This window comes from Lactuca virosa, chromosome 1, assembly GCF_052849685.1.
Source record: "Lactuca virosa cultivar CGN04683 chromosome 1, Lactuca_virosa_CGN04683_v6, whole genome shotgun sequence".
Classification (NCBI taxonomy): domain Eukaryota; kingdom Viridiplantae; phylum Streptophyta; class Magnoliopsida; order Asterales; family Asteraceae; genus Lactuca; species Lactuca virosa.
Genome location: NC_136426.1, coordinates 274,315,257 through 274,323,415, shown reverse-complemented (window position 1 = coordinate 274,323,415; position 8,159 = coordinate 274,315,257). Strand labels below are relative to the sequence as shown.

At 35.0% G+C, this 8,159-nt stretch overlaps 1 non-coding gene across 1 annotated transcript; it reads left to right on the top strand.

Moving 5' to 3' along the window:
• The first annotated feature begins 6,329 nt into the window (after positions 1-6,329).
• On the top strand, positions 6,330-6,432 carry LOC145151548 (U6 spliceosomal RNA). The gene has a single exon (XR_013732116.1). It is a non-coding gene; the product is annotated as a U6 spliceosomal RNA (small nuclear RNA).
• The last annotated feature ends 1,727 nt before the right edge of the window (positions 6,433-8,159 follow it).

The window sequence follows — 8,159 nt, the reverse complement described above, 5'->3', positions numbered from 1 at the left end:
GATGTTTTTACTCGTATAGATTTGAAATAAGATTTATACGTAGCAACCTTTGCTTGTATGGAATTACAAACACCTATATGCATAGTATATGAAACTTATACGTATACTACTAAGTAAACCATTATACCTAGGATCTATATATACTATATATTTTCAAACTATGTTCTATACTTTTTGAACTCGGAAAGAGTACTATTTTTACTCAGAGTCAAAACCTGTGAACTCACCAACTTTCTGTTGACGTATTTTCAAAACGCATGTGTTTTCAGGAACTTGATAAGCTGGAATAATATAACTTTCTATTATCAATAAAGGTACGTAGTTTACAATAATTCTTTTGGATGGTATATATCCAAAGAGGAGGGTTGTAATCATTGATGATTTTTGTTAACTCTTATCGATGCTATAAGACAATACATAGTTGAGAATTTTGGTTGATTATAAGTAGTAGTAGATGGATAACTACATGATCTTAGAATCGTGTTTGGTTTCAGATCTGACCTTTTGCTGGAGTTTAAAGTGCATGCATGTTCTCTCTTTAGTCCATGCTAGAAGAAAAATCCAATCTTGGACGTTTTGGAAACTAGGGTTTTAGATCTAGTAAGTTTGGGGCATTTTAATGGATAAAGTTGGAAACTTTATCAGATAAGACATCATTTAGGACCAGAATTGAAAGTTGGAGGCTTATACTTAATAGATTATGTCGAAATGCTTGCTGAATCTGGAAAGATGTGTCACGTCTTTTGGAGGACGCCAAGGTGCCTCTGTGTTTTCTTAATGCATGTCTGAATTGTCCGAAATCCAACTATTTTGTCTCGTAGTGGACAATGGGCCCAAAATGAGGCGCATGGTGCCTTTTGACCAGGATGTTGACTTGTGGTCGTTTGACTAAGTTAAACATGTGTCAAACTTTAGGGTTTTGAGTCATAGACACCTTGATTTAATGTCTAGGTGGTTCGTGAGATTAGCATTCACATTCATTTATGTATTGTGCTGTCTTACTAAGGTTTTATGTGAAGTGAGTTTTCTCACTATACTCCATATCACAATATATATCCTTATATGTTAGAAGGTAGAGTTTGTGTATTATGTTGATTAAGAGAGTAGGATAGTGTAGTCTTGTGTATGCAGATTGCTTGAATGTTATATAGTATGAATTGTTGATGTGTTATGTTCGGGTGGTTGATGGTAGATCAGTACTAGAACCGATATCCTAGATTACTCGCCTTTAGGGTTAGACGTGCACTATAGCCATTAACCACTAGGAGGGCTAGATGTGCACTAGAGTTGTTGGTCATGACTAGACGGGACCTAGAGTCGTTAGTTATTACTTATCGTCGGGTGAATCGGCACGAGAGCCAAGAGACGTGTTGGTATGCGGAGCAGCAAAAAGGCCAACAGTTTGTTTGTGTGAATTATATTTGTATTGTGGTATGTGATATTTTGGGGAACTCACTAAAATTTGTCATATGGTTGTCGATTGAGTTTTTTTCATGTACTTTTTGTAATGATGGAAAGGTGAAAGTGTGACTGTACACACATATTAACAACTTTTATGTTGTGAGACTTCCACAATGATTTTATTTATACTCTGATCATGGATTTTTTATTATGGTTTTATGAACAAGTGGTTTTATCTTGATTATCATTTTATGAAAATGGTTATTTATCTTATTTAAAAATGAAGAGTTTATTGTTAAAATTAGAACGTTACAAGTTGGTATCACAGTCTTAGTTTGATGGATTCGTGCGCACTTTACAGTATGTCTAAACACAAACTAACGAGTGACAGATTTTTCAAATTAAGTTTTCAAAAAAGAACACTTTTCTACCCAAAGAATTTTAAGAAAGTAGTTGGATTAGAAACATAAAATCGGTCCCTCTTCATGTTCTTGTTTGATTGTTGTCTTGGGACCATGAGCATGGTTCTCTAACCTGACTTCAAGTTTGAGAAAGGAAGATCGGATGTGTATAGTCAATCGGAGCATGAAAACGAATGTGATTCCTAATATATCCGTACCTTATATATATATATATATATATATATATATATATATATATATATATATATATATATATATATATATATATATGCGTTCTGTTAGAAATGCATGCTAGTAAGTAGGCTAAGGATATTTGAAGAAATGTATGTTAGAATTGCCTAATATTTAAGATGACTTTTATCCTAGGAATAGCTTGTTATGTTCTAATTGAAGTTTGCTGAGAGTTTTAGTTGCTAAGTGTATGCTTAGAGTTATACATGAGTAGGGATGTATAGCCTCAGAATGCTTGATTTAGTTGTACTTCCTATTCCTTGTTTGGTTGTGAGCTTAGCATATAATCCTTTATTTGACCGTCTAGCTAATCATGGGTTACATAAGACTTGCATACATGAGCTGACCATGGATTTTAGCAGATACTTCTAGCTGTATGGGAGTGTGGGCGGAAGAAATTCTAGAATGATTGTCCAATGATATTAGTTTGTGGCTTTTTGAACATATAGGTGTGTGTTAGTACACCTAGCAGTAGTCGAGTGTAGTTACTTGGAAACTTTTCGATAATTATTTGGAAGAGTACGAATAGGTGTGCAAGGTATTATAGTATGTACTACCGAAAGCACATGAGTTGTACATGGATGAGGAAGTGTCGCAAAATTACTAGGAAACTAGTATATGAGTGAATAGTTTGAGTTATCACTATGATTTGGTTCTGGTTTTCTTCTTTTATATTTTCAACATGTTGATGACTAAGTTGGGTGATGGTACTGGTGTGGGTTCGAGTGATCAGGAGATATTGGGCCTGAGTAATATATAGATTGGTGATTTGATTGTTGTTGAGGTATCTACAGTCGTGAGGAAGATGATTATAAAGATGTTTGGGTGTATCAAGATCGAATTGATTTCCATGTTCTACAAGAGATGATTTTGTTACTGATGTTGGTACTTCCGATGCCACCATCACAACTGCTTATGCACAGAAGCGAGCCCCGGACGGTGATCTACCATGACTTCTGTACTACCTACCCTCCTGATTCTGATGGTGGTATGGGTTCGATCATCTGCATGAAATGGATCGCTGATGAAGAGAGTGATTTTAGCATGTGATTTTGTCCGAATGAGTTGAAGGTTAAGTTTGCAATGAACCTTCTTAAGCAGGGGGCGAAGGATTGGCGGGGTTCATTTTCCAATACCCTTTCTCGTGTTGAGCGTCGGTATATGACTTAGGAGCAGTTTACTGACTTGTTTAAAGTAAAGTATGTCTCGCAAGTGAAGAGGGGTCGTCTGTCTCAGGAGAATGTATCCCTAAAGCAGACGACAAAGTCGGTGAATGAGATTACCAAGAAGTTTACTTAGAGCCTTATTTTGTCTGGAGTATTCAGCCAGTAAGGAGATGAAGATGTCTTGTTACCTGAGTATATTGAAGACCGAGACCAGGGAGTTCGTGGCGAACTCCAAATATAAGACCCTATTAGAGTTGTAGTCGCATGCCACGAGGAGATTGTTGGAGTTAGAGAGCTAGAAGAAAGAAAGAAGACAAGGTCTGGACCAGTCCCAACCTACAACGAAGAAATCCAGGACATCTGATTTGGTAACGGAATACCATAGGGGTCCCAAGTTTAGTAAGTGTGGGAAACTTCATAATAGAATGTGTTGATCATTTGGGTGCCATAATGGTGGCAAAGATAGGCAATATAGCAGGGACTTGAAGTAGAGTATGCGAGTATGCTTCCATTGCAATCAGGTGGGCCACATCAAGGCCAATTGTCCCCTTCTCATTGCAGGTGATGGTCACCGTTGACTAGGATGTTGACTTTTAACCTATTAACTATGTTTGACTTGGGTCAATCTTTAGGGTTTTAAGTCATAGACTTAGTTTTGACCTTTATTTATTATCTAGGTGGTTCGTGAGATCGACATTTATATTGATTCACGTATTGTGGTGCTTTACCAGGGTCTCATATGAGGTAAGTTTTCTCACTATACTTCATGTCACAGTTTATATGTACTTGCATGTTAGAAGGTATAGGTGTTGTTGTATGATGATTAGGCGAGTAAGCTAGTATAGTGTTTTGCCTATGGATTGCTTGAACGTTATATGGTATGAATTGTTGATCTGTTATGTGCGGGGAGTTAAAGGTAGATCGATACTAGAACCGAGAGCCTGGATTACTTGTGTTCAAGGTTAGATGTGCACTAGAGCTATTAACTGCTGGGATAACTAGACATGCACTAGAGATGTTGGTTATGAGTAGACGGGAACTAGAGCCGTTAGTCGTTATTTGTCGTCAGGTGGATCGACATGAGGGCCGAGAGACTTGTTGGTATGCGGATTGGTACGAGAGCCGAGAGTTTTTTTGTATGTATTGTATGTCTGTTGTAGTATCTTGTATTTTGAGGAACTCACTAAGCTTTAGATTACAGTTGTGGATTAAATATTTTAGGTACTTGTTCAGATAATGGAAAGGCGAAGGCGTATCGGTATACACACATCAACAACTTTTATGTTATGAGACTTCCACAATGATTTTATTTATATCCTGATCATGGATTTTTGGATTATTGTTTTATGAACAAGTGCTTTTATCTTCATTATAGTTTTATGAAAATGAGTATTTATTTTATTTAAAAATGAACAATTTATTGTCAAAATCAGGACGTTATAGATTTGATGGAGCAGGTGGTAGTCTATTTACTGTGAATGATGTATATCGAAAGTGGTGTATTATAGTTGTGTTAATTTATCAATAAACCTTATTGGTATAACAAGGTAATGATTGTTGGCATTAAATGTTGTTAAAAGTCTCATAGCGTGTCATGAGATGATAATTATTGCACTAATAGAATTAGTATTACATAATTGGAATATGTAATTGATGATACATTGGTATATGCAATTGTAGAACTACTGTTATGTTGTTGTAGCGCCCTACTCGGGTCATTTACATGATGCCAATATGATTAATGGTGATAACTTATTGTATTCTAGTGTGCTAGTGTACACCAAATTGTTTTATAAAGTTATAAATAATTAATTTTAGGGGTGTATCTGTTGGGATATTATTCAATTTTTTTTTTCAAAAACACCAGATTAGCAACAGAAGACTTTGAATTTGAACAACATAAAACTAATTTTATTCCCACCAAAGGATCTACTTCCAAAGATTGGAAAGAAAAAAATAACCATAGATGAGGTAAAAGTATAACAACTTTTTAGTCCTTTGAATCCTCAAGGGGAGGCTACAAAGTTGATGAAGAAGGAAAGGATCCAAGCTAGAACCCCTCTATGTGTATCCACCACGCAAGTCAACAATACCACCAATGGTTCTAGTCCTTCAGTTTTATAGATTTTTTCTTAATCCTTTAAGGCTTATATAAAATAAGTCTTCAAAGGAGAACAAACTCAAGCACCAAAAACTATCAACAAACTTGCTAGAGAGAGGGGACAAGGGAAGGCAAGAATGCTCGCGGCCTTGATACATAAAAGAAGAAGAAACACTAACTAGTTTGCATCCTCTCACTTATTTATGTACTCTTGCACCTAATTGAAAGCACATACTTTCATTTATTAAGTTCATGTGTTGGAAGCAATTACATGGTGTAACAAGAAGTCAAAGGAAACAACAACCCATGCCTTCATATGGCATGGACAGTTATAGAGGATAAGAGAGAGAGAGAGAGAGAGAGAGAGAGAGAGAGAGAGTTACTGCTTGCCACATCACTCTTTCTTAAATTATATACACAACATATTAAATGGTCTACTATAGGTCCAAAATGTTATACATAACATTTAAATCATACCATGTAATTAAATGTAACTAGTTATGATACCTTTTAATTATTATTTCTTCAAAAACGATAATCCCCCAATTTAAATACAAGTGATGCTTTAGTTTATTAATTATCATATTACTTATTAAATAATCAATTAATATTTAGGGATAATGACTTAGGTGGGTAATTAGGTTTCTAGTTTGTCCGTATTAGGTCACTAAAGTTTTTTTTGTGCGTATTAGACCAATAAGGTTTTTTATTACCGTTTAGAAATAATCATTTTTACCGGTTTCTTCTTGTTTAACCGGTAAAAAGGACTATTTCTAAACGGTAATAACAACCATATTTATCTAATACGCATAAACAAAACCTTAGTGACCTAATACGGATAAACTGGAAACCTAATTACCCTCCTAAGTCATTAACCCTAATTTTAAAGACATTGAGAATATATAACCATCAACAGTAAACTAGTTCGTTTAGAACTCGCGTCGTCCCATATCGACCAGAAGAAGAACCTGCTACTCCTCTATATGGCGAAGCTCTTCATCTATAGTCGTCCCTTCGGGGACATCCGATAAAATTGGAACGATACAGAGAAGATTAGCATGGCCCCTGCGACAGGATGACACGCACAAATCGAGAAATGGTCCAAAATTTTTTTTAACCCTTCGTCGTCTTCTCCGAAACCCTAATTCCCTTTTCAAATGCTAATAGAGTTCAATTGCAATTGTTACGTTTCAGTAGATGAACTACTGAAGTCATGATCAGACAACATGTGGATTCCATAGTCAGATTGATCTTCTTGTTGATGTCTTCAACCATTTGTGGCAAGTAAGGGTGATCTTCTTTCTATAAAGTCTCCTTTTAAGTTTTTTACTTTTCCTTTCATTAAGTTTCATGCTTTATAAACTTCCGTTTATGTGTTGTATATAGTCTGTATGTGTTTGTTATGTGCTGATTTTTTATTCATTTTGCAACTTCAGTTTCTTAGTTCATGTTGTGGTTTTGCTATTTATAAAATAATTGATAATAGGCATCCTTTGCAAGTCCATGTTGGTTTTACATTTCCATTCGTTATCAAATGTAGACATTGATGGGAGGTATCAAAGTGAGATTGTTTTTGTACATATGGATGTGTTCATGTAAACATTTAAATGACAAAAAAGAATTTATTGATAAAATGTTGCATATTTATGTAATGAAGATCATCAATCATATGAGTTTTTGGACTTGGAAATTCTAGAAGAGTTGTGTGATAAGTTTAAATGGAAGCAACTATTTTCAGTCAAACAAGTCAGTCACATTGATTAGTAAGCATGTTTTCTAAATAATTAAGGTTAATACATTAGGAGGGTAATTATGTTTCCAGTTTATCCGTATTAGGTCACTAAAGTTTTTTGTGCGTATTAGATCAATATGGTTGTTATTACCGTTTAGAAATAGTCCTTTTTACCGGTTAAACATGAAGAAACCGGTAAAAAGGACTATTTCTAAACGGTAATAACAACCATATTGGTCTAATACGCACAAAAAAAAACCTTAGTGACCTAATACGGACAAACTGGAAACCTAATTACCCTCCTAAGGCATAAAGATCTTTTAGTACCTAATACCAAAATATAGGCGTTACAATGGTCGTCGCCCATGGTTAGCCACGACACTACATAGATTTTTCTTAACCCTTACGTGTATCCACGAATGACTGTTATAGGATTTGAAAATTTCTATAGGGCATTCGTTGAGGTTGTCCACCCACATTATCATCCCCAAGCCATTAATACAAAATTTTGGGATGAGTTATTCGTTCGAATCGAACTAGGGTGTTTCTCTTCTATTGTAAAACTCAATAATTGATTTAAAATTAACTAACAAAAGCATGAGATATATATATCTTATAAATGTAATGACATGGAAATATCTTATGATATGGACACCGTGGACGATGATGCCAAAATCGTTCTTCCAACTATCGCCGAATCATAATTGGATATCTTAGGCTATCGGTGAGCATATTGGGTCTCACGCTACAAAAGAGTGATGGGAGGTTTATAGATCAAGTCACTTTATTCATATATATAGTTTTTTATAATGATTATACTTTATCTAAATTATGTATTTTTTGTTGTATGGATATATTTCTTAATAAATTACTATAGCCTACATTGGGTCCTTGACGAGCTATGGCTCGAGACGATGACTATGTGTATATGAGACATTCTCTTTATATTTGGAGTATTTACATATTTCCAGAATAATGGATAGCCCCTGCTACATAGAACACAATAAAAAATCATCCTAAACGGGCTTCATATGAAATATTTATGAATGTTCAAAGTCGGGACTTTTCATATTTTCATTAAGGTGCCTACTTGGCCCTAAAAATGT